Genomic DNA, 27,669 nt, shown 5'->3' on the forward strand with positions numbered 1-27,669 from the left:
AAAGGAGTGGGACCCTGAAAAATGGGATGGTGACATATGGATTGATAATGATGTTGGTGGTGAGGTTGAAACCCTAGGCCATGCTGAGTCTTCTCTAGATAACTCTGTAATAATATACCCTGAGGACATAGCCACCCCATCTCCAGCCTGCCTTGAAGAGTTGGCCACCCAACTTCCTCCTGAAGGAATTAGCCCTAGAGTTATTAATGCTGTTTCACCAGATGAAACTGCAAATGAATGCCCTGAAGCAAATGACTTGGAAGATATTTCTAATTCTTTTCATGACCCACCCCCACCACCCCTCATTTCTTCCAGACCTGTAACTAGACTAAAGTCCCAATACATCCCTAAAGGTGAGGTACAAAGTATCACACATGATGAAGTATGTTATACTCCAGAAGAACTGTGAGTTTTCCAATTTATATAGACAGAAGTCAGGGGAAAATGTGTGGCAATGGATTTTAAGGGTGTGGGATAATGGTGGGAGGAGTATAAGGCTGAATCAGACGGAATTTATTGATATGGGCCCATTAAGCAGAGAGTCTGCATTCAATGTTATAGCTTGAGGGGTTAGAAAAGTTATTAATAGTTTGTTTGGATGGCTGGTTGAAACATGGATCAAAACGTGGCTGACATTACCTGAGGTTGAAATGCCAGAACTGCCCTGGTATAATGTAGATGAGGGGATCCAGAGGCTTAGAGAGATTGGGATGTTAGAGTGGATTTATCATGCAAAGCCTGCTCTTACACCCCAGGAATGTCCAGAGGATGCACCTTTGACCAGAACAGTGAGAAATAAATTTGTGAGACTAGCACCATCATCCCTGAAGAGCTCTGTGGTTGCACTTCTCTCTGTAGGTCAGATATTACTGTAGGAACTGCTGTCACTGAGCTGGAATCCTTAAACACAATGGAGATGACTGGGTCCCAAGTTGGCAGAAGCCAGGCAGCAGCACTTAACTGCCAGAGACAGGCTATTATAATAGATAGCAAACTCAAAGCAGGATTCAAAATTACATGACTTGCAGAGATTTGTGGCATTGGCTAATAAATCATGGGGTACCTAGATATACAATAGATGGGTACTCTACTAAATTCTTGTTTAAGCTATAGAAACAAAAGGGTTCTAGGTCAGGTGAGCAGAAGTCTAACCTTAATTGTGAAAACACAGAATCACAGCCCCTTAATCAATTTCCAGACTTGAGACAATTTACAAACCCAGAGCCCCTTGAATGAAGGGGAGGCCAGGTCCCTTTTGAGGAGAACCCTGTCACACTGCCACAAATTTATACTGCTAATCTTCCCCCAAGCCTTTCCCAAGGAGACCGATGGCCTTTTGCAAGGGTAACTGTGCATTGGGGAAAAGGAAATGATCAGATATTTCAGAGATTATTAGACACTAGTTCAGAAGTGACATTAATTCCAGGGGACCCAAAACATTACTCTGGTCCACCAGTCAGAGTGGGGGCTTATGGAGGCCAGGTGATCGATGAAGTTTTAGCTCAGGTCTATCTCACATTGAGTCCATTGGGCCCCTGGACACATTCTGTAGTTATTTCCCCAGTTCCAAAATGTATAATTGGTATAGACGTACTAAGCAACTGGCAGAACCCCCACTTTGGATCTCTAACTCGTGCAGTGAGTGCTATTATGGTGGGAAAGGCCAAGTGGAAGCCACTAGAAGTGCCCCTACCTAGCAAAATACTAAATCAGAAGTAATACTAGATTCCTGGAGGGATTGTAGAGATTACTGCCACTCTTAAGAACTTGAAAGATGCAGGGGTAGTGACTCCCACCACATCCCCAGTCAACTCTCCTATTTAGCCTGTGCAAAAAGCAGATGGGTCTTGGAGGATGACAGTGGATTATCATACTCTCAACCAGGTAGTCACTACAATTATAGTTGCTGTTCCAGATGTGGTATCATTGCTTGAGTGAGTTAATACATTGCCTGATACCTGGTATGCAGCTATTGATCTGGAAAATGCTTTTTTCTCATAGCTGTTAGTAAGGACCACCAGAAACAGTTTGCTTTCAGCATCAAGGTCAGCAATATACTTTCACTGTCCTACCTCAGAGGTGTATCAACTCTCCAGCTCTATATCATAATCTTGTCCGCAGGGATCTTGATCATTTCTCCCTCCCACAAGACATCACACAGGTTCATTATATTGATGATGTCATGTTGATTGGACCTAGTGAGCACGAAGTAGTAATTACTCTAGACTTACTGGTAAGTCATTTGATTGTATTAAATGGTAAGGCATTTGCATATCAGAGAATGGGAGATAAATCCAACAAGACTACAGGGGTCTTCCACCTCAGTGAAATTTCTAGGTGTCCAGTAGTATGGGGCATGTCAAGATATCCCTTCTAAGGTGAAGGATAAGTTGCTGCATCTGACCCCTACTTCAACCAAAAAAGAGGCACAACACCTAGTTGGTCTCTTTGGATTTTGGTGACAAATAAATATTCCTTATTTGAGTGTGTTATTCTGGCCCATTCATGGAGTGACCGGCAAAGCTGCTAATTTTGAGTGGAGACCTAAACAGGAGGAGGCTCTGCAACAGATCCAGGCTGCTGTACAAGCTGCCCTGCCACTTGGGCTGTATGATCCAGCAGATCCAATGGTGCTGGAAGTGTCAGTCACAAATAGAGATGCTGTTTGGAGCCTTTGGCAGGCCCCTATAGGAGAATCATAATGCAGACCCTTAGGATTTTGGAGAAAAGCCTTACCATCTGCTGCAGATAACTACTTTCCTTTTGAGAAACAACTTTTGGTCTGCTACTAGGCCTTAGTAGAGACTGAAGGCTTAACCTTGGGCTACCTAGGCCCATGAGGACTGAGTTGCCTATCATGAGCTGGATATTGTCTGACCCACTAAGCCATAAATTTTTCATGCTCAGCAGCACTCTATTGTTAAATGGAAATAGTATATATGAGACAGGGCTGGAGCAGGTCCTGAAGCACATGTAAGTTACATGAGGAAGTGACCCAAATGCCCATGGTCTCCGCTGCTGCCACATTACCTTCTCTTTTCCAGACCAGAGCTATGGCCTCTTGGGGAGCTCCTTACAGTGAATTAACTGAGGAAGAGAAAACTCACGCCTGGTTTACAGATGATTCAGCACGATATGCAAGTACCACCCGAAAGTGGACAGCTGCAGCACTACAACCCCTTTCTGGGATGTCCTTGAAGGACAGTGGTGAGGAGAAATCTTCCCAGTGGGCAGAACTTCGAGCAGTGCACCTGGTTGTTCGTTTTGTTTAGAAAGAAAACTGGCCAGAAGTGTGTTTGTATACTGACTCATGGGCTGTTGCTAATGGTCTGACTGAATGGTCAGGGACTTGAAAAGACCATAATTGGAAAATTGGTGACAAATGGTCTGGGGAAGAAGTATGTGTTTGGATAGACCTTTCTGAGTGGGCTAAAAACATGAACATATTTGTGTCCCCTGTGAATGTGCACCAGAGGGTGACTTCAGCAGAGGAAGGTTTTAATAATCAAGTGGATAAGATGACCCGTTCTGTGGATACCAGTGCGCCTCTTTCCCCAGCAACTTCTGTCACTACCCAATGGGCTCACGAACAAAGTGCTCATGGTGGTAGGGATGGAGGTTATGCATGGGCTCAGCAACAGGGACTTCCATTCACCAAGGCTGACTTGGCTACAGCCACTGTTGAATGCCCAATCTGCCAGCAGCAGAGACACACACTCAGCCCCTGATATGGCACCAGCTACTTGGTGACAGGTTGATTACATTGGACCACTCCTTTCAAGGAAGGGGCAGCTATTTGTTCTAACTGGAATATGGGTTTGCTTTCCCTCCATGCAATGTTTCTGCCAAAACTACCATCCGTGGGCTTACAGAATGCCTTATCCATCATCATGGTATTCCTTACAGCATTGCTTCTGATGAAGGAACACACTTCACAGCAAATGAAATGTGGGAATGGGCACATGCTCATGGAATTCTCTGGTCTTGCCGTGTTCCCCATCATCTAGAAGCAGCTGGATTGATAGAATGGTGGAATGGCCTTTTAAAAACTCAATTATAGTGCAAACTAGGGGGTAGTACCTTGAAGGGCTGGGGTAATGCTCTCCAGGAAGCTGTATATGCTCTGAATCAGCATCTGCTGTATGGTGCTATTTCTTCCATAACCAAGATCCATGGGTCTAGGAACCAAGGGGTGGAAATGGGAGTGATACCACTCACTATTACCCCTAGTGAATTCACTAGGAAAATTTTTGCTGCCTTTTCCTGTGAACCTGAGCTCTGTTGGTCTACAGATTTTAGTTCCAAAATGGGAAGTGCTTCCAGCAGAAGAAAGTACAATGATTTAATTGAACTGGAATCCAAGACTGCCACCTTGTCACTTTGGGCTACTCATGCCCCTGGATCAACAAGCCAATAAGGGGATTACATTAATGGCTGGGATGATTGACCCTGACTATCAGGGGGAAATAGGACTGCAACTACACAATGGATGTAAAGAAGAGTTTCTCGGAATATAAGAGATCCATTAGGGCATCTTTTAGTACTGTCATGCCCTGTGATTAAAATCGATAGAAAACTGCAACAACCCAATCCAGGCAGGACTACCAATGGCTCTGATACTTCAGGAATGAAGGTTTGGTTTACCCCACCAGACAAAGAACCCTGGCCTACTGAAGTGCTTGCTGAGGGTAAAGGGAACATGGAATGGGTAGTGGAGCAGGTAGTAATAAATATGAACTTCAACCACGTGATCAGTTACAGAAACGAGGACTGTAATGCTGTTTTGTTCACATTATACTATTTAAGTTGTAAGATATCAAGTTTAAGAATGAATATTACCCAAGGACTTGCACCCTATTCTGGAGAGATTTAATGTGTTTCTAGTTATATGCAGCACAGTTGAGTATTGTTAGGTGAAAGAAAAAAAAATGTGTGTTTTATTGTTTTTTATTTAGAAATTAGGTATAGTTTAAGGTGATATGGATAGCTGCCAAGTTGACAAGGGGTGGACTGTCAGGGTCAGAGTCATGTATCAACTTGGTCAAGTGGTGGTACCAGTTTGTCTGGTTGGGCAAATGCTGGTCTGTGTGTTGCGATGAGGACATTTCCTAGAATTAAATCATGATCATGTGAGTCGCATCCACAGCTGATTCCATTTGTAATCAGCCAAGGGGAGTGTCGGGTGATGCTTAATCTAATCACTGGAAGTCTTTTAAGGAGGATTCAGAAGAGACAGGCTCTCTTTCTACTTTGGCCGGTGAACCTCTCCTGTGGAGTTCATCCAGACCCTCCATCAGAATCGTCGATTTCACAGCCTGCCCTGCAGATTTTGGACTCTGCCTTCCCACAGTTACATGAGACATTTTTATAAATTTTATATTGGCGAGTATTTCCTGTTGATACTGTTCCTCTAGAGAACCATAACTAGTACAGTTGCTGAAAGTAAATCAGCCTTGAGAAACTCAAATAAAGCAATTATAAATTTTATTTTTAAAACAAATTGCATAGCTATTCTTTGGTGATTAAATAAAAACATAAATAGTTAGGAATACATCCTATGTTGTAAGTTTAAGTGAGGAAATTATATTTTACAAAAGAAATTTATAATTTAGGGATTATATATGTTAAATTTCAAAACGTTGTTTTAAAGTTGGAATAGATAAATGAACTTCATTATGTTGACTTATGCTAAGACTCTGTTCCAGTTATCATTTATTGCATAAGAAATCAAATCAAACTCAGTGGTGTAAAGCAATAATGTTTTCATTATGTTCACAGATTCTGTGGGTCAGTAATTTGGACAGTGTACCAATACAGAAGGCTTCAGGTTTCTGCTTCATGATATCTGTAGTCTTAGTTGGGAAGAATTTGTTGGAAGTCAGCAACCTCATGCACAAGCGGCCTGGAATCTTCTTTAGGCTTATTCATTGACCTGTCTGATGACTGGGTTGAGAGGACTTAAAGTTCAGGCTGTATTGGTTGTCCAGCTCAGCTGGAAACTCCTGCAGTGGGACTGTTGCCAAGAGCTCTTTTTGTCTTGGGTTTCCTCATACTATGATGATCAAAATAGGCTCAGTCTTCCTACATGGAATCTTAGGGCTCCATGACCTAGTATTCCAGTGCATAGGGCAGAAACATTACGGCATTTGATGACATAGCCTAGGAAGTCACATAACATCTTCTACTTTACTTTATTTTCTGTAGCAGTCATCATCTTCAGATCTAAGGGAAAAGAACATAGCCCCACCCCTTGAATTAAGAATATTAAAGAATCTGTGACTTTGCTTTAAAATTTCTATGTCTGTGTTTTGAACACAAACTATTTTCATTTCTTCCACATCCAATATACCTTCACCCTTCTTAAGACCCCCCAAAATTCTCATTATTAAATCATCAGACTGAGGCTAAAGGTCCAGGATCTCAATTTAAATCAAGTCCAGATGCAGGTGAGTCTCCTCAGGTATAATTGTTCTTAATCTTCAAACCTGTGTACACAAGAGACGAAGTATGAGTACCCACATCTCTGAACCCAATGTACAGTGGTGGAAGAGTCAAGGATAGCACTACAGGAAAGCTCTATCAAGGATCGACCTTTAATGCAATGTAAAAGTATTCAGTGATTCCCACTATTTGCAAAATCTAGTGATTACATTTTAATGTAATAGCTTTAGAAATCTAATAAGTCTTTTATATGAATAAACCAAAACTACATACTATCAGAGCAGCTTATTAACAATGAGATTTCATTATTTCAAAGTAACAAAGAGAGTGATTCCAAAATCATATTCAATTTCCAGGAAATGAGCAGATTTAGCCCACAAGTTAGATAATCAAAGATTGAGAAATTGACAATAGATTTTAAAATTATTACAGTGGATGTGCAGAAGAGAAAAACTTGCTGAAGCTTGAATTGTGTCTTCTTAGGTAATTAAAATAGCAATGACTAATTGCCACTGGATATTGGAAATGTTATGTGCCAGGTTGCTTTACAGGAAATATCAGGAGGGAAGAAAATCTTTATTAATCTCAAACATTTTCCTTCATACAATTATAAGATTAAATTCCTCCAATCTTAGATTCTATTTACTCAAACTGTCAAAATACATATGAAGGTAAAGGAAAAAACAATAAAATTACCTTGTAAATACGAGCAGATCGGTAGGAATATGCCCAATGCAAAACATTCTAATCTGAAGACCAGTACCACCAAAGTCAAAAATGAATGAAATGAATGAAGAAATACAATATAAACAGGACAATTATGTGCAATAGGTCAACTCTTTTCTCTGAACAAATTGCATAAGTACTTGGAATTTACAGGAAAGAAAATAGAAGAAAACAAAACTTTGTACCCTGGATCTGAGGGAATTTTCTACAGTATTCTTGAGAGTCAGGTATTGGAATAAAACAAATCCATTATCTGTGTTGACCTTCAGTCTGGAAGTCAAATGCCATTTCTATTTCAAATCTACAGTGTCATTAGAGGACTCCATTCGAAAATACCCGGATTTTGAGTCTCTGGCCCATTTCCAGCATTTTGCAATACTTCAGTGCTAGGCTGGCAACATCTCTCTGAAACTCGAATATAAATATTCTGTCTTAGCCTGGTATTTACTCTACCAGACTACTCACCTGAACCCCTTTTGATTCTATTAACAAGATATCCAAATAATGGATTAGAATTCCCAGGAAGGAGGGATGCTCCTAGGCAATGTGTGGAGGTTTCTGCCTGGTATTCCCCTGGCAAAGAAAGTGGAAGGGAGATTCCCTGGAGGGCATACAGGAAGTTCCACTACTTTCTCTTACATGTGCAAGGAAATAAGAAATGCCTAACAGTAATTTAGAGCAGTAATGACTAAGGAGAACATTTTTAAAAAATCCCCTAATTTAAAAAGAAACAATACATTAGATACCTCATAAAACCCAGTAGTAGTCGGACGAATTTTTTTAAAAAGTTACTTCTACCTATCTATCTATCCATCCATCCATCTATCTATTTATCTATCTATCTATCTATCTATCTATCTATCTATCTGTCTGTCTATCTATCTGTCTATCTATCTGCCTGTCTATCTATGTAAATATTACCCCCTCCTGAGGGTCAGAGACTGATTTGTTTGTTTTGTTTTTGTTTTACTTTCCCTCTGGAAACACTAATGAGATCTTCAAATGAGCTATGATTCAGGTAACTAAGACGTTCTTGGAAAGGGATTGCTTAAATGAAATTATTGGAAACTGTTTACATGTTAAAGGCACCAGGGAAACTTGAAATGAATGATTGTATAAGGTGAATAATTCAGAGTTAATATGGCTTTTCATTTTAAATGAACATTTGATTTCTTATAGCTCAATTTTTCTTATATTCTACCAACTTACACAGATAGATAATTGATAGGTAAGACAGGCAGTTTTAAACAAAATAACATTTCAAATAAAAGTAACACTGTGAATATTTGATGAATATGAGCAGATTTAATCTTTGTATAAAATATGCCATATTTCATGTTGCATACTTTTCAAACTGAAGTAACTGAGTACTATTAGAGTTATAAAATGATTGATTTTATGATGTGAAAGTTAAAGAGAATGAAATGGCAAGGAACATACTTCACGAAATTCTTTCCTAAAGCAAAAACAGACTATACAATGCCAAGAAGAAAGAACATTGCAATGAACTAGTATTTTCTTTTTTCTCTCTCTCTCCTGGCTCTGTGTGTTAGGATTCCCACTATTTCCTTAGTAATTTTGAAGTGTCATATGTCAGATAGTCAATATTATATATTTTCATTAGGTTATTTATAATTGAATTGTACATTATATTGGATTTTCATCTGAAAGGCAGTTCCCATAGCAAATACTTTTATTTTCATTATGTCCTCAGTTCAATCCCCTGTGTATGCCTATGTGTACACACACACACACACACACACACAAACAGCCTTATTAGACAAGAAACATATATAAACCTTTCTGCATCCCACTGATTTCCCGCTGAAAGATAAGTCATTCTTTAAAACTGTAAGATGAAAAAAAGAAAGAATTAAAAAAAAAAAAAAGTAAGCTGTTACTCTGGACCGATTTTGTTGGAGGTAAGTCTATTCCTGTCTGTGTGCTGTGATTTAAATGACTGCTGTGGTCGTGACTCACATGTCTAGCAGTTGGCCATGCTATTATGGAAACTTCTGAGTCTGCACCTTATGATGTGCCATATGTTGTTGACCTCGTTTCCTGTGGTCCAGTCAGTGACCCGAGGGATGGTCATTTTTGTTAACATCCTTTCCCTGAACCAATATGCAAATACTGCCTTTTTGGCAAATTTTTTGAAATTGTTCCTGAAAACTTATTTTCAGTGTGCTTGTGTTCAAGTTATCATCTTAATCAATTACTGCACTGAAAATATTTTGCATGTATATCTGGTGGATAATGCCAGATAAATTCTATGGACACAGACATCAACTATCCAGTTTTAACTGCTAGTTTGTTTTCTTTTACTTCTTCGTTCTTGCTTTCAAATAAGCCATCCCTGTTACCCAAAATATAGTCAAGCTCTCCCTCACACATTGCTCTTTTGCTGTTGGTACTTTGTGAGCAAAAGCCTTCAAGATAGTGTTCAGAAAGGGAAGAATGGAAAGACCCTTAAATTGAGGTTCAAATTTGATGAACGTGAAATGGAGAATGACCAGAAGAAAACAAACAGGCAGGAAAAAACATGGAAAGAATGGGAAGACTTCCTACATGAGGGATGGAGACAAAAGGCTCAGCAGTGGCTATTGGGGTAAAATGTCCGCAGAGGACTTGACAACACACAGGCTAGTATGCACATATTGAGCAAGTGTGAAAAAGAGCCTATCCAGTGAAAAATAAGTCTTTTTAAAGTAAGTCTTTTTAAAGTAAGCATTCCAAAAGATGCTTTGCTTCCTATTTTTTTCTACTTTGGGCTTGCAGTTGTTTGGTTTTTTTTAAATTGAATTTATCAGTTGAGTCCATGTACTTTATTGGTTTGTTTAAACCTGCATCTGCATACATTTCTCTTTGTGTGTGTGAGTGTGTGTGTACACATGGGTATACGCAGGAGATTGAACCAAGGACATAATGAAAATAAAGGTATCTGTTATGTGAACTGCCCTTCAGATGAAAATCAAATATAGTTTACAATATAATTATTATAAATAATCTAATGAAAAGTGTATAACATTGACTATCTGACATATGATGCTTCAAAATCACTAAGGAGATGGTAGGAATCCTAACACAGAGAGAGAGAGAAAAAAGAAAAAACTATTAATAATATTATGTACTTAAGAATATTCATGGGGTAAATAGTAATTTCTTTTTGGCATTGTATATTCTGCTACTTTTTTGTCATTATTGTCCATGGTATTGTCACTTTACAACCAGCATCGAGATTATTCTATTTTCACTATTTTCTTAGACTTTATAGTTGCAAATGTACAAAAATGATTTTAGGTAGGGTATTTATGGAGATTTTATTTCTTTACAGATTAGCCTCCTAATTACCAAGAGTATCCTCTATTCATTGTTCTGGGGCTGACTTTTCTCTTTTCCTTTGTCCCTGCAGAGCACTGGATTAAAGAGAAGTATTCTATAAAATGCTCAGTTAAGATGCATATTTAATTTTGCTTCATCTGACTAAAGTGCTCATTCCCTCGTATGAGTCAAACTGTAGCTGTATACTTTTCCTCCATTATTCTAGAACACTGAGGAACAACACTTTGAAATATAGTTAAATAGCATTCTGGAGGACTACTAAAAGACCTCCTCCTTTAAAAAAATCTGAGTTAAAAATTATGTAATTTCTTGCAAAAAATTGACAAACATTTCGAATATACTGCAATTTATTTGAAGAAGTAGTTGACAAATTAATTTCAGAAGACAATAATATATTTGAAATGAAAGAAAATTTTTATTAATGTGATTAATAGAAGGATGTTCCATATTATCCATCACTAAGGCTGACTTAAGTCTAGTGATATTTTTCACTGAGTAATTTTCAATATAATGCATAAGTCTGTGAATTTTAAATTTTACTCAATGAATTGTTTTGTTTTTCACATCACATTTAACTCTGACATTTCGTTGAAATCCGTATTACTATAATGGATTTTAAAAAAATTAAGAAGTAAAAAGCAATTTCTTTTAGTTGGAATTTGATTAGTAGAATGACAAAGAAATCACAATTTCAAGTATGTCTTAAAATAATGTATTGCTTTTCCAACGTATTTGGCATCCAACAACAGTACTGTAACAAACAAAATGGCACAGAAATACATTGGCAGAGTCCAGATTTCGATTCTCAAATTATTAAATTCAGATCCTTTTAGAGGAGCATTGGAAACATCTGTAACCATTTCAAATAGCATTATGTCTTAACCTTTCAAGAAATCATTTTTCACTTACATCCAGCCAATTTTGAGAGGTAAGTGGAAATGGTGACTGGCAAGAAAATAATCTACATTGAAAGGGGCATAATTTACAATCCTATTCATATTGTAAGCACGCTTCTCTGAGTTCACTTTTTGTTTTTTTTTGCATGGGCAGGCACCGGGAATCAACCTGGGTCTCCGGCATGGCAGGTGAGAACTCTGCCTGCTGAGGCACCATAGCCTGCCCTGAGTTCACTTATGTCTAAAGAAGAAAAATAGAGGCAGTGAGAGCAGTGAATGATGGGAAAAACATACCACAAATATTTAGCTGACTGTCTTCTAAATTGATTTTTAAGGAAGTATCTGTTTCAGGTACTTTGCTTACATTGGCCAGCCATAATCACTCGGGGCAGTCAGTACTGTGAATTCTGGACTATAACCTACAAAACTATGAAGGCAAATGGGGCTGTATATCAAGCAAGGGAAATAAATTATGACTTAAACTTCTCCATCTTTTCATGATGAAAATAAAAAATAATCATCAAGACCAGATCTGTATAAGGGAGGTAACATTTAGATGACTCCAAATAGAATTATAAAGATTTCAACACTGCAGCCTGGTCTGAGAACCTTTCCTGAGCCACCCCCACTTTGTCACAGAAGCAGATGGCCAACTTCAGTAAGCAAATTATAAGCAGACTTCGGTTATAAAACAAAAGAACAGGATTCAACAAGCTAGGCTTAAATTATTAGCTTAGCACAGGACAGCCCAATGGTAACTATTATCAAATTCAGACCAGCCCACCTTGTAAGGGCTATATGGGTTATGCAATATGTGCAAGGCATTTTAAATGCATTACATAAAAATATGTTCTTGGCATATCATGGTATGGCAGACATTATGACAAAATGCAGGCTTTTTTTTTGTTTTTTTTTTTTACCCTAAGGAGTATAATTAAATGCAGTGCTCAAATGAATGGTTTGTAATATGTATTATCCTCCTATATTGGTTCAAAAGATACACTGAATCTCAGCTTTGAGTATTCACCTTGAATTATCTTCAATGTACGCTATGTCCTCTTAAGCCTACTGAGATGATTTAATGGAAATGTATTTCCACCCTATATTACACTCGCCTCAGTCAATATTCTCTGTGACAGCCACAAACCTTAGAAATCTTTGTACACAGATTCTCACTGTTCAGACTACATGCACAAGATTGTTAAAAATTAGAAGAAATAGCTGATTAAATAACATGAATCATTTTAAACAAGAGTTTGAAGCTGCCTCAGTTTGACGTCTACACAGCTACTACTTAGAGGGGGAGATTGAAAACATGAAATTGCATTTGTTTAAACAGCACAATGACATCTATAAGTCCTTAACTGTTTGGCTAAAATCAGTACCGGATGTATAGCAGATAATTCATTTCAAACAATGAAGGAATATTGACATTTTCAGCTCAATGTAGACTAGTAACTTTCTGGTATTATGTGATATGGAGTTTCTGGTTGAATTACAGACAGTATGGTTCCTTTTATAAATGATGTAACCATTTACCCCATGAAATTGGGAATGGAAATTATGACTAAAACCGTAAATATGTTCATTGTTAATGCTAAATACACATATTAAACCTACTTCAAAACAGTGAGTAATTTATGAATTAAAAGTTCTAAGCATTCAAGCTAATAGTTATAGAGCTCTCAAATACCATAATGAATTTGTAAAAAGTTAGTTCAGATTAATTTCTATGAAAAATGTTTTTTGTAGCATTTAAACATTTGAAGACGGTAAATCTTAGTCTGTAAAATATCGATACATGAGTGAAGAACTGCATGTGATAAAAATAGGGGCCTTAAAAAAAAACCCACGTCAATACTAAATCATTCATTCTGGTTTAAATGATCTTGTTATAAATAATTTCTTTCACAGTTAAATGATAATGAAGGGAAATAAAATGTCACTTTTGAAATTTAGTTATCTTTATGTAGAATTTATTAAAATTAATCTTATGCTATAAGCATAGAGTTCTGTCATGGTCTAGAAGTTTATTATACTAAAAATAATCTCATGGTCAAAATCTGATTAATTTATTGTTTTGCCACTTTTTTTTCTGAGTCTTATTGAATTGGCCATCTATAATTTTCTGTAAGTATTTGGAACCTCTTCCAGCTGGAGGGTTATATATCACATTTATTTAAACTCAAGTGTGGACACTGACAAGCTTTCTACAAATAAAATATAGGTGGAAGTAATATCCTCCTCTAATCCCTGTGATGTTTCATATGGCATTGTTTCAGATGGAAATTGCTCCATTTAGCTGGATTTTGCAAAAAGAAGATGTGGATCAGGGCTATACCTGAGCTGCAATAGACATGGAAAATGAGAGAGAGAAATATAATTTTTTTTTCTTCTAAGAATCATGGGCAAATGATTTGTCTGCTCTTTTTCTGTCTTTTCCAAACTCAGCTTCTGTTATCCAGGTATTTCTGAAATAACTGATGTTGTTTTTCACAGAAACCTTAGCCTGAGACATTGGCCTACTTATAGCTAGTTTATTTTTATCTGTAATGCTGGAAAACAGAAGTGGAAGATGGGGAAGAATTTAAAAGGAAATCAGACAAAAACGATATGAGACTATGTTACAGAGCTTATCTCTGCTGGGAGCAATTGGGACTTCATTTCACCGAGCCCCTTTGAGGCATTTGCTAATTTTTGCAGAATGCTGTCTGGATGGGTCCGCTTGAAAAAAATAATAAAAAGAAGAACAAAGGGAAATATTTATCCGCAGACTTGAGTTCTTCTCCCACTGGTCAAGAGTTGGCCAATCAGGTCTTAACATCTTCGTACTATCAGATTTGCAGAAATGTGGAAGACAAAGTATTACAAAAAAAGCCCTGGTAGTAGAATGCAAACTGAGGCAAAGTATTGTCAGGTTACACCTGTGGGAAGCTGGCTTTAGAAATGGCCAAGGTAAAGGTGCCTTGAGAGGACATTCCTATATAGGCCGCCAATAAATATGAACAATTAATGTGCTTTTTGACTATCCATATGTCTTCTTTAATGAAGTGTTCTTAATTGACAATATTTTATTGGGTTGTTGTCCTTTAATTAAGAATTTATTAAAGTTGTGTAATCCTTTATCAGATATATACATATATATTATGTATGTTTCTCATGGTATGTGGCATGCCATTTTCTTTTAAAAAAAAATTCAAACAGTGGGAGCCCATATTCCTTTATTTTAAGTGGAAAAAATGCAGCAGTTGAGATCAGTCTGAAAATTTAAAAACCTTAACTTTTTCCTCCTTTCTTATCTGTTTCCCTGTGCTGCAACATTCTTTTAAGTTCGTATTTTGTGCTAAATTTCTTCCTTCATCCCTTTACTTCCATAATTTTTATTAGAAAAATTATAGGATTACATAACAATCATGCATAAAATGCAGAATTCCCATATGCCACCCTATCATTAGCAATAGCCATTTCCTTTCACAATGTCCACAATACATTTGTAAAGGTGATTCTGATGGGTTTGTAAATACTTGGATCCATTTAACAACAAGGAGCTAATGGAATACCATACAGGTTGGTAACCAGTTCCATTGGTATCCCACTAGCATTGTCTCACTTGCCTTCAGTAATTATGATGTTACACTTGTAATAACATCATCATATGTATGAAATGGATGACACTGAACAACTTAAAGGTGGTGCCTTCATTCATCAAGTGACCTACACATGAGCAAAACCTGAGAGAGGGACCATGTGCTTGACAAAATCTGATTTATTTAAGTGCTATATTGTTGATAATAAAACAATGTGTTCTACCCAATGGTGAATTTACAAAGAAACCAGGTAGAATATTAATTTTATTATAAGATCCTGAAAATAATGGAAAGGAAATCTACCAAATTATTTTATGAAAGTGGTTTCTCCATAGGAAGTTTTGTTTACTTCCAACAAATACATACTTATTCCTTAAGGGATATGTCACACTCATTGTGGACATGTTCTTTACAATGTGGGTTTCTCTGTTTTCTCTTTTATAAGAAACTGGTCAGTGTACCATATAATGCTTGTTTTGTTTAGGATTAAGAGTCTTTGTGTTCTTGTGCAGTGATACAGAGAATTGTACACACCTCCACCTCCCCAGCAAGCCTAGTTGCTATTTATGAACACCTACTTTGGCAGTGTATTATTGTTGGTATTATTCCAAATAACTTTCCCAGGTAAAATAAATACCCAGTGGCTTCTGGTATGTGGGAAGATACTTTCTGTCAGAGTCATAATGAAGCTTTAATTGATAGAAGCTTGGCTATACAACCATCACAAGTTGAGAAAGATTTTAACTCCAAATGTATTAGAGTGGATAAAGTAAGATCAATAATGACCACCTTGCAACATTACAGGCGGGATCTTTTCCATTAGAGGTCTGTGGTAGTTAGATTCAGTTGTCAACTTGGCCAGGTGAAAGCACCTAGTTCTGTTGCTGTGGACATGAGCCAATGGTAGGTGCATCTCATCTGTTGCTAATTACATCTGCAGTCGGCTAGGAGGCGTGTCTGCTGCAATGAGTGACGTTTAACTTAATTGGCTTGTGCTTAAATGAGAGAACGCAATGTAGCACAGTCTAGCAGCTCAGCATTCCTCATCACAGCACTTGCAGCTCAGCCCAGGCCTTTGGAGAAGTCACCCCGGGGAAAGTTGTTGGAACCCAGGGGGAGAGAAGACCAGCAGAGACCATCCTGTGCCTTCCACGTAAGAAAAGAGCCTCAGTGGAAAGTTAGCTGCCTTTCCTCTGAAGAACCAACAAAATAAATCCCCTTTTATTAAAAGCCAATCCGTCTCTGGTGTGTTGCATTCCGGCAGCTAGCAAACTAGAACAAGGTCAAAGAGCCCACCCTTTGTCAAAGGATCACCATTGGCAGTCCCATTTGGTACCCAAGCTCCAGGACAGTAACCATGCCTGGATGATGACCACCATATTGTCCGTGAGACAACATTAGGAACAAATTCCTTGTTGCTGTGGGTGCCAATTGATCCAACTGGTGGATTGCAGTTGAGTGCTTGTTTTGGTCAAGGATGATTATATCGATATTTAGGTAACTAAATCCTCATCTGGATGAATAAATTTACAGGTTGCATTGGTTGTCAAAAATGTAGTAGGATTATCTGTTATTGAAGATACTGATTTAGCTGTAGTGTTATTTCTTGAACTGATGATTGAAGCTATAAAATGTAGAAACAAGTGTTAATAATAGGGCCATTATTTTCTTAACCATGTCATTTTTGGGGGGAGGGGAGGTTGCGGTACATGGTCTGGGAATTGAACCCAGATCTCCTGCATGGAAGGCAAGCGTTCTACCACTGAACCACCCATGCACCCCTTAATCATGTCTTTGAATACACAAATATCTTTAATTCTGATTATGTAAAATTATCACATTTATTTTTTTCTTTTATGTGTCCTTCATAGAAATTAATTCCCTTCTCCATGATTTTGAAGATATATTTCAAGGTTTTCTTCTGTACTTTTATAATTTTAGCATTGCAATTAAATTTATGATCTATACCAAATAAACTTTGGTGTGTGAGGTAGGAGGTGACGCATATTTTTCCATGTGTCAATTTTGGACATTATTCTACTATTTGTTAAAAATATTTTTTATTTCCCTATTGAATGCCCTTGGTGCTGTAGAAGATGATGCTACAACAGTGCATAATGGAACACAGATTCATGGCACAACAACAACTTTAAGCCACTGATCCCTGTATTATACAGAATCAAGAGTCCAAAAGGGACAAATTTCCTCCTCACTTACATAGCACAAAGAGCGCCAAAGGACAGAGGAAGAAGTCTCATCATGAGCAGTCTCCCAGGATGGACAAAAACTGCTCCAGATTGGACTAGAGAGATGGCAGCCCCACATGCTCCAGTTAGCCCCAGAGAAGGGAGATCTATCTATCCTGTTTGAATGTGGTTTCTATCCACCTGAGGTGGCGGTGGGGAAGGGAGGGGGGCCAGCCACTGAGATTTCCTGATCTGATAAGTACCTGGTGCTTCTTGTTGCTGGTTTCCAGGTTTAAGCTCTGGCCAGGGTTTTTCTTTGGACAAAGTATCTCCCACAGGCTGTGGAATGGAACACAAAGAGAAGGAGATCTTGTACTGGAAGGATGAGGATGGCCTCTTAGTATCCTTAGCCTGTGTTTGTGAATTCCCTGGTGGTGGTGGGGGGGGGTATATGAGATGTGGGTTATGGCCACTTCATAGGCATTCCCTAACAGTTAACAAGTGACTTTGTTGAATTCCATAGAGGTCTACCTCTGAACTCTTTATTCTGTCCCAGTGATCTACTTGTACATTTTCATACCAATACCACATTTTTATATTATTTTTCCTTATTAAGGAAGTTGTACATTTACAGCACAATCATGCATAAAATACAGGATTCTCATACAGTACCCCACTATCAACAACTTGCACTGATGTGGAACATTTGTTACAATTCATGATAGCATATTTTTATAATTGTATTGTTAATTAAAGTCCATGGTTTAACTTAGGGTTCACTGTGTAGGTAGTTCCATAGGTTTTTAAAAGAAATTCATTCTGTTACCATATATGCAATTTAGCATTTCCCCTTTTGATCAGATTCAGATATATATTTCAGTGCTGTTAATTGTTTTCACCCTGTTGTTCTACTATCTCCATCATCCATTACCAAAACATTTCCATCATTCCTATACATTTTAAACCTTAACTTTCCATTCACTATCCCCATCTTGTGCCCTGGTAATCTATATTCTAGATTCTGACTCTATGAGTTTGTTTATTTTAATTGCTTCAAATCAGTGATCTTATACAATATTTGTCTGTGTCTGGTTTATTTAACTCAATGTGATGTTTTTCAGGTTCATCCATGTTGTTGCATGTATCAGGAATTCATTCCTTTTAATGATCAATAATATTCCATTATATGTATATACCACATTTTATTTAACCATTTATTGGTTGATAGACCCTTGAGTTGCTTCCATCTTTTGGCAATTGTGAATAGCTATTATGAACATCAGGGTGCAGATATCTTTTTAAGTTTCTTTGTTCAATTCTTTTGGGTATATACCCAGAGTGGGATTACCAGGTTTTATGGTAATTCTATATTTAGCTTTTTGAGAACTACCAAACTGTCTTCCACAGAGGCTGCACCATTGTAAATTGCCATCAGCAATTAATGAGTGTTCCAATTTTTCCCAACTCTCTTCAACACTTGTTACTTTGTTCTTTTAATAGCAACCATACTAATGGTTGTGAAATGATTTATTATTGTGGTTTTTATTTGCATTTCCCTGATGGCAAATAATGTTGAGCATCTTTTCCTGTGCTTTCTGTTCATTTGTAAATCTTCTTTGGAGAGATGTCTGTTCAATTCTTTTGCCCATTTTTAACAGGGTTGTTTGTCTTTTTGTTAAGTTGAAGGATTTCTTTATATATTCTGGATGTTAAACCTTTATGGATATAGTTACCAAATATTGTCTCCCATTGTGTAGGTTGTCATTTTACTTTCATGATAAAGTCCTTTGAGATGCAAAAGTTTTTAATTTTGATGAGGTCCCATTTACCTATTTTATCTTTCACTGCTTGTGCATTGAGTATATTTTATCTTTTCTTGACATCAGGAAAGATGTCTTCAATTAATTGGAATCCTGCTTCCCTGTATGCAACACACTTTTTTTCACTTGTTGCTTTCAGGTTGTGCTCTTTATCTGTGAATTTCAACCATTGGTCTATTATGCACCTTAGTCTATTTTTTTTTTCTTTTTCTTTTTTCTGCTTGGTATCCATTTAGCATAGTTATGTTATTTACAATCATCTAACAAATTCCCAAAACGCTATGGATTTGTTTTTTCTCTGTTTTTCATCTTAGGTAATTTCTATTGATTTATCATAAAGTTCATTTGCTCCTTCTTCTGACAAGTCCATTTGATTGTCAAGGGCATCCAAGAAAAGTTCTTTATTACAGAAACTATATTCTTTAACTCTAGGTTTTACCAATTGCTTCTTTGTATATTGCTTCTACTTCTCTGTTTGACATACCTATCAGGCACAGAACAAACTTGCAGAATTAAGTCGAAAGGTGGGGTAATATATAAAAGGAACGATGAGAAAAAAAGATAAAGATTGTTATGTAATGAATTGGTATTTTTGCCATGTATTAGGTTATGAGAACATTTGGATAGTTTGAATGTATTAGTAAGGTGTTATGGAAATGCTGTTGTTGCTTTTGTTACTAGGTAACTTAGTTCACTAACTTTAAGTATTGTTAGTTCTTGGCAGATGTCCATGTTATGAGCTTATGCTCAATTATCTAATTTTCAAAGAATCTGAATTAAAAATGTACTTTGGTGAGTGTTCCAGGTATATATTTAATGCCATCATGGAAGTACTGAAATAGTTTTACTGCTATGTAACACTGAGAAATGATAGAAAAATATAACTATGATAAATCTACTAGTGCTAATTTAAGTGATTAATTGTGCACATCAGAAAATTATAATCTGAAAAATCGTTTAAAGCAAAAGAAAAATAATAGAAATATATCATGTGCTCCTTGGAAACTGACAAACTAAGGTATGAATGACATATATTTATTGTTAAGGGATTGTAACTACTGAAATACTTTAGAAATCTGAAGAAAATGCTGGTGTGGCTATACATAAAAGTATCTTGACTAGCTTAGAAAATAATTTACTAGAATAATGCACACAATAGTATGTAAATGTGTACACATTTTCTTAATATTTATATAAGAAAATGCATATGAAGTAATCTCAACTTTCTTCAACCTGAAAGTGAACCACAGATATTTTTGCAGTCTCATCAAATATTTCAGATTTCATGGGCTAAAACTTCACAAACATTTCTGTCATATCTGATTACACAGAATTCAGGAAATCTCAGAATAGATTAGAAATACAGTATTAGAAAGGTGTTCTAGTTTGCTAGCTGCTGCAATGCAATATATCAGAAATGGAATGGCTTTTAGAGGGGGCAATTTATTGAATTGCAAATTTACAGTTCAGAGACCATGAAAGTGTCCCAATTAAAGCAAGTCTATAAAAAAATGCCCAAATTAAGCCACCAACAAGAGATTACCTTCACTCAAGAAAGTGATGTTCAGGGTTTCTCTCTCAACTGGAAAGGGACATGGCAAGCAGGGCAATATCTGCTAGCTTTCTCTCAGAGTAGTTTCTTGTTTCATGATGCTCCCCCAGGGATATATTTTTTTCTTTATCTCCAAAGGCCTCTGGCAGCATAGACTCTCTGCTCAGTAGCTCTCATCATTCTCAAGCTTTCTCCAAAATGCTTCCTCTTTTAAAGGATTTCAAGAAACTAATCAAGACCCACCTGGAATGGGTGGAGACATATCTCCATCTAAGCAAGTCAATATCCAAAATTGGGTATGTCACATCTCTGTGAAGATAATTTAATCAAGTTTCCAACCTATAGTACTGAATAGAGATTGAAAGAAACCCTCCCACAAAATTGGATCAGGATTAAAACATGGATTTTATAGTGTACAAAAATCCTTTTAATCCTTCTGTGCCAGAAGGGATGGCATCTTAGATGTGAATTTAACTTCTTCAAATAATGACAGTTCAGAATGTCAGAATATAAGCATATATAGCATCACACAATCATATCAGAAGAACAAAATCAAATGCAGAAGATATAAAAAAGCAAAACCATTCTAGGCAGTTAATTTAGGAAATAACTGTTCAACTATACCAGGAGAAAGGGCCAGTGTTTCTTCTACAGTTGGAAAATCCATGAAGGTCTGTAGTTCTACCTGTTTCCTTTGCCTGGCCATACCTGTAACATTTGTTGTAGCTTTGTTCTTGTCATATCCTTGTCAAAGTCTGAATCATTAGGCTAACCTTATAGAAGGTGTGAGAGACTGGGTAAGACAAGCCCATGAGAATCATATAGAATGGATTCTAACAGGAAAGAGGCATACTGTTGTCAAAGTGGGGGAAAGGGAATATATGGGCAAAAACAACAAATTATGTATTGAGAGATCTATTTCACGTTAATGGGTGGAGAATTATCTTTTCTGATGCCTCTCCCTCCACAAAATCCTAAAATTAATGAAGTTAAACTTATTTAATGGAAAAATAAAATGATTAGGTATGCCAGATGCCAGATAAATCTTTTATTTTACATACTAAAAATATGTAAAAGCCATTGCCCTAGAGTTGACTAAAACAAGCACTTAATTTACTCACTGTAATATGAATTATTTCAGTTTATGGACATTAATGTGGGAGTCAATTTCCTCTCCACTTTTCTATTCACTATCTGGAATAAACTTAAGTAGGGTTTCAGCCACTCAAAATTTCAACTTCCTTGTCTACATTGAAGCTGTTGGTTTAATTACTCTCCTATTTTAATATTCTATAATTCTCCCACTCACATATCTTTCATGGCTAAATTTGAGACAATCATATTATATAGCATGGCCCTTTTCTGGACATCTGATCTCCTAAGGGAAGTTGCTGGAAATGTTTTATGGTTGTAATGCTGCAGTTATGGCAAACCAATGAAACTTTTTTTGCAACAAATGTCAGTTTAAAAATGACAGGCTATATTTACATACTCCAAGTTCTTATCCTTATGAATATGCAAGGAAAGATTGCCTAGACTATTAAAGGCAAATCTAATCTGTAAAGACGTCAGTGTTTGCTGGGATCTGAGAATGCAGGGGAAAGACTGGTTAAAAAGCATTCAAGTGGAATTTTGCAGTGGTGGAAATAGTCTATATCTTGATGATGTTTGTGGTTATACAGGTGTATATATTTGTTAAAGCCCATCAATTTATTTCTTTAAAATGAGCAAAATGAGTGCATCTAATTGCATGCTAATTATATCACAATCAACTTGATTTTAAAAATCAATAATTGTCTAATATGTTTGTGGTAATTATTGTTGCATTATCTTTTCTTTAGATCTCTTCTTTGGTCATATGACTGTTTATATAAATAAAAAAGGAAGGTCAGCATTTCTGACCATCTCAAATTGCTCATTCAAGTATACACTTATCCTTAATATACATATCAACTCCCCTAACATTTTTTTATTCAATTTTTATTGACACAACAATGTACAAGTACATACATTTTTAACATACAAACGTTCCATACCTGGTTTACAATCAGTGGCTCACAATGGAGCAAGCAGCCCCTGTTTGTCCAAGCCACTTCCTGTTGCAGCAGACAGGCCTCTGTTTACTCAAGCCATTTCCTCCTTGAAAAGTCTCCCAGGCCACGAGAATGGTTGAAACCACACATAGGTAGGATGAAAGAAGTCCTTGTAAAATCCCTCCCCTGAGACCACTCATCTGCTTCTGTAAACTCAGCTTTGCAACCCTTCCTCATCAGCATGCAGCCAATCATCTCCTTCGAGCATCGCCAGTTGCCATACTAGGAACACCCTACCTCTAACGAGCCATCTTGTCTACAAAAATCTTGTCAGCCCCTGTTTGAGGCTCAGAGTTTCAGAGGTGACTCGGCTGAGCCCTATGTGTACAGACTGATAAATCTCACTTCGGAGCCTCGATTCTGGTTCTTCTGGTGTTTTGCAAAACATTCCTGGAAGCTCACAGCCTCAAACCTGGTTTCACACTACATTTCTTGGGGCCTGTCCAGGATTGAGAAGCTGGGGATATTCTTACCTCCCTCACCTGCAGCAGTGGTGTTGCGCTGACCAGAGACCTGACGGAATCCAGTGCTGGCACTGGGGCCTTCTTGCCTTTCAGACTCCTGGGCAGGGCACCCGTCACCACCACAGTGGTAATGGATCTGGGACAGTTTCTGGAACCAGGTTCCTGGGAGCACTGCCTATCTGACTGGTAAGCATGCAGATGCATTAGGCATCAGCCCACTCATAAAAGGCTAGGGGAACCTCAGTAGAAAGGGAGGCTGATCACCTCTCAAGACTACGCAAGTACCCTTGGTCTCCACTCAGATGACCAAGTGAAACAGAAGTCTTCAGTCCAGTTCTGGGAAGGGTGGTGTCGGTTGAGTCTGTGTGATTGTGTGAGTGAAAGGAAGTCCTGGGCCATAGGAGCTGTGCACCAGGCCACAACTGAATTCAAACCCTGCAGTTCCTGTGACCTGCTAAGGACCAGGCCAGACCAAATGAAGTGACAGTTTGTTCAAAACTCTTTGTTGTTCATCTGTAAGCCCTCTCACTAATCATTGCTGCTGCCAATGTGGGAAGAGAAACCAGTAAGACACCATTACAGTGCATGATGTCCAACTTTAAGATGACTTTTACTCATGATTGGGGAGTCAAGTTGACTCCTGGGCAGCTTAGGAAGCTATGTGACCTAGAGTGGACCACCTTTGGGGTAGGTTGACCATCTGAAGGAATTTTTGAGTTAGAAAAGGTGAAGGCAGTTTATAGCATAGTGACAAGGACTCCTGGACACCCAGATCAGTTTCCCTACAGCATTACCTACCTGGAATTTGCAAGAAAAAGAAACCAGGGTGAATAAAGACTTGCTTTGATGGGCAGTGCCAGGTATTTCTCACCCAAATGGTGGGAAAGTCCTGCAAGGAACCTATCGGCAAGCCTAAGGTCCTGGTTCTATCCAGTATCCCAGAAGAAGAAGGGAACCCCCCACCTTATTCCATGTTGCCGCCACCCACGGCTCTGCCGAGTTCCTCCATGGTGACCCTAGACTCCTCCCACAGCCCCAAAACATTGCCTGAGGCCCCACTGAGTCCTGCCATTCCTGAATTTCCTGAGCCACTGTGGCAACTGTGCCCCGGCTGGGCACAGCCACTCTATCCAAAGCCACACCCATAATGTCCCTGAGAGAAGCCCAAGGATCTCCCTATATTGATGCCCATGGGGATGCTCAGGAGGGGTGAAGAGCCTTCATGTACATACCCTTCACTTCTACTGACTTGCTGAACTGGAAGAATCATACACCATCCTACATTGAGAGATCCCAGGCAATCATGGACCTGTCCCAATCCATTGTCTAGACTCAGCAGCCCACCTGGCCTGCTTGCAACCAGCTGCTTAGCACTCCTCAGCACTGAAGAATGCTTGCTGGTGTGTAGTAGTGGTGACACAAAAGCATCTGAAGGAGAGCGCCCCCAAGGACACCTTAGACCCAGCCCAATACAGCACTCATAACTTCCCTGGGGATGATCTGAAGTGGGACCCCAACACTGAAGAGCGATTACCGTTCCTTCAATGGTGTCATGAGGCCCTACCCCAAGGCTTCAGGAAAGGCAGCCAAAAAGCCACCAACATGACCAAAATCAATGAGGTCTTTCAAGAACCAGATGAACCCTCAAATGAGTTCCTTGAGCGATTGATGGAAACATTCCGTCAATACACACCATTCGATCCCAAGGCCCCAGAGAGTCAGATGCTGGGAAACGCCACCTTCGTGGGACAAGCCACTGCTGATATTTGGCATAAGTTCCAGAAACTAGACAGATTTGCAGGTATGAACATGAGCCAGCTGACAGCCATGATAGTGTTCATCAATCGAGTCCAAGTGGGGGGCCAAGGAATAGAAATGAGAATTTAGGGAAAAGGCCCAGATAATTGTGCCACCTTTGAAAAGTGGGACTAAGGGCCTTGGCCAAAGGTGCAGAGGGTCCGAACATCCTGGGACAAAACCAGTGTGCTTATTGCAAGAAGTGTGCTTCTTATAGAAGAACGAGTGTCCCAATAAGACCATCCCATCAACAAACAAAGGAAGAAGAGACACTGGCCCTAGACCTCTTCAGGATCCCGACACCATCACCTTGGCTGTCAATAAGGTCTCTGACTAGAACAGACTGGGTTCCATATTTTTGGGTTCCTGGGAACCCATGGTCAAAGTAGAATTGGGGGACTGAACAATGGACTTCATGGTGGATACCGGTGTCAAACACTAAGTGATAACCTAGGCTCTGGGGGATATTCACCCATTTTCCAGCTGGGCAATAGACATAGTAGGTGCCACCAGCATAGTGCCAAAGAAGCCATTCCTGAAGGCCAGAAAGTGCAGCATTGGGGGCCACTCTGTGTCACACCAGTTCCTGTAAATGCCTGAATGCCCACTGCCACTCCTGGGATGGGACTGCCTCAGGAAATTGCATGCCCAAATTATTTTTGGCCCCAAGGGAGAACCCTCTTTAAAAATTGATGGCCTGCAAAAGATCTTACTCTTAACCACACCAGGTGGCAAAGAGTGGCGGCTGCATGAGGAGTCTAAAGCAGGAGGGGAGCTCTGCCCTAGCCTGCCATTTCTGGACATTCAAAGTGTCTGGGCTGAACACAACCTACCAGGCCTAGCCAAACACTGTGCCCCAGTGTAACTGCCCTGAAGCCCATGGCATGCCCTGTAGCAGTGCGACAGTACCTGATCCCTCAAAAGGCTCTCGAGGGAATCCAAGGCCATGTGGCATGGCTGGAATCCCACCAGATCATCTGGCCCTGTAACTCCCCATGGAACACCCCACTACTCCTCATGAAGAAAGCTCAAATGGGAATTTCGCCTGGTCCAAGACCTGCGAGCAGTCAATGCAGCCACAGAAACCATTTACCCTGTGGTTCCCCACCCGCATACCTTCCTCAGCCTGCTCCCAGGGAAAGCCAGATGGTTCTCATGCTTGGACTTGAAGGATGCCTTCTTCTGCATCCAGGTAGCCACAGTCAACCAGGCAAAATTTGCATTCGAGTGGGAAAGGGCCTCCGTGGGAACCAAAAGACAGTATACTTGGACTTGGTTGCCTTAGGGGTTCAAAAACTCCCCCACTATTTTTGGGTAAGCACTAGGGAAGGACCTGCAATCGTTCCCAGTTAAAGATTACAATTGCATTGTCCTATAACATGTAGATGACCTATTGCTTGCCACCAAATCCTTCAGTGACTGCAAGCAAGGGACAGAATGCCTTCTCCATCACCTGGACCAGGCAGGGTACCACGTGTCCCAGAAAAAGGCCCACATTTGTGGGTTTTTACCTACAGCAAGGGACCCAAAGCCTAGGACCAGACAATACATGGGTAGTCTGTGTCATCTCCACACCAACTTCCAGGAAACAAGTCAGGGAATTTTTAGGGGCAACCAGGTTCTGCAGAGTCTGGATCCCAAACTATGCACTCTTAGCAAGACCGCTCTACAAAGCCACAAAGGGGGGCAACAAGGACCCATTCCAGTGGGGGGCCAAACAAGAGCATGCTTTCCAGCATCTGAAGTGGCATTCACACAGGTCCCAAGTCTAGGCCCCCTGGCCTTAGGGAAACCCTTCACCCTGTTTGTTGATGAATGGGAAGGGACAGCCATCGGGGTCTTAACCCAGACCCTTGGATCATGGAAAAGGCCTGTAGTCTACTTTTCCAGGCAATTGGACAAAGTAACACTAAGTTCCTGCCTAAGAGCTGTCACCACCACTGCCCTCCTAGTCCATGAGGCTGGAAAGCTTGCATATGGGCAGGAACTGACTGTGCTGGCTCCCCATTCAGTCACCAGTCTTATGGAACAAAAGGGACAGATCTGGTTGTCAAATGTAAGACTCACCAAGTACCAGGTCACCTTGTGCAAAACCCCAAACTTGTACCTCAGTGTCTGCCAAGCCCTGAACCCTGCCACCTTGCTGCCTGTCAGGTCGGGGGCCTCAAAAAATGACTGCATAGAGACTGTGGACAAAGTCTCCTCCAGTCACCCAGACCTGAAAGACCAACCATTAAAATGTCCCATCATTATGTTCATCGATGGAAGCAGTATGGTAAGAAATGGGATTCAGTATCATGGGTATACAGTTGTCACCCTAGCAGATATAATAGAGGGAGAGGCCCTACCCTCAGGAATATCTGCCCAAAAGGTCAAACTCATAGCACTCACCCAGAGTCTGCAGTTGGTGTTAGGATAAGATGCCAATAGCTATACTGACTCAAAGTATTCGTTTGCAACCCTACATGTGCATGGGGCATTGTACAAAGAGTAAGAGCTAATAACAGCAGGGGGAAAGCATATCAAGAGTGGGCCAGAAATCTTGGCCTTGCTGGAGGTAGTCTGGGTCTCCTCCGAAGTGGCTGTCATCCACTGTCGTGGCCACCAGAAGGGAAACTCCTTAAAAGGCAACTGTAAGGGGGACTTGGCTGCCAAACAAGTGGCACTGGGGCAGCTGGTGTTCCCTCCAGAGCCCAAACTGCTTTTTTGACCCCTTATCCCACACCCATTACAGCAGTGAAGAGAAAAGCTGAACTATTCCAAGT

At 39.2% G+C, this 27,669-nt stretch overlaps 1 non-coding gene across 1 annotated transcript; it reads right to left on the reverse strand.

Annotated features, from left to right (window-relative positions):
- Nucleotides 1-16,698: 16,698 nt before the first annotated feature.
- Nucleotides 16,699-16,769, reverse strand: TRNAG-UCC (transfer RNA glycine (anticodon UCC)). The gene has a single exon. It is a non-coding gene; the product is annotated as a tRNA-Gly (tRNA).
- Between the last annotated feature and the right edge of the window lie 10,900 nt (nucleotides 16,770-27,669).

This window comes from Tamandua tetradactyla, chromosome 10, assembly GCF_023851605.1.
Source record: "Tamandua tetradactyla isolate mTamTet1 chromosome 10, mTamTet1.pri, whole genome shotgun sequence".
NCBI lineage: Eukaryota > Metazoa > Chordata > Mammalia > Pilosa > Myrmecophagidae > Tamandua > Tamandua tetradactyla.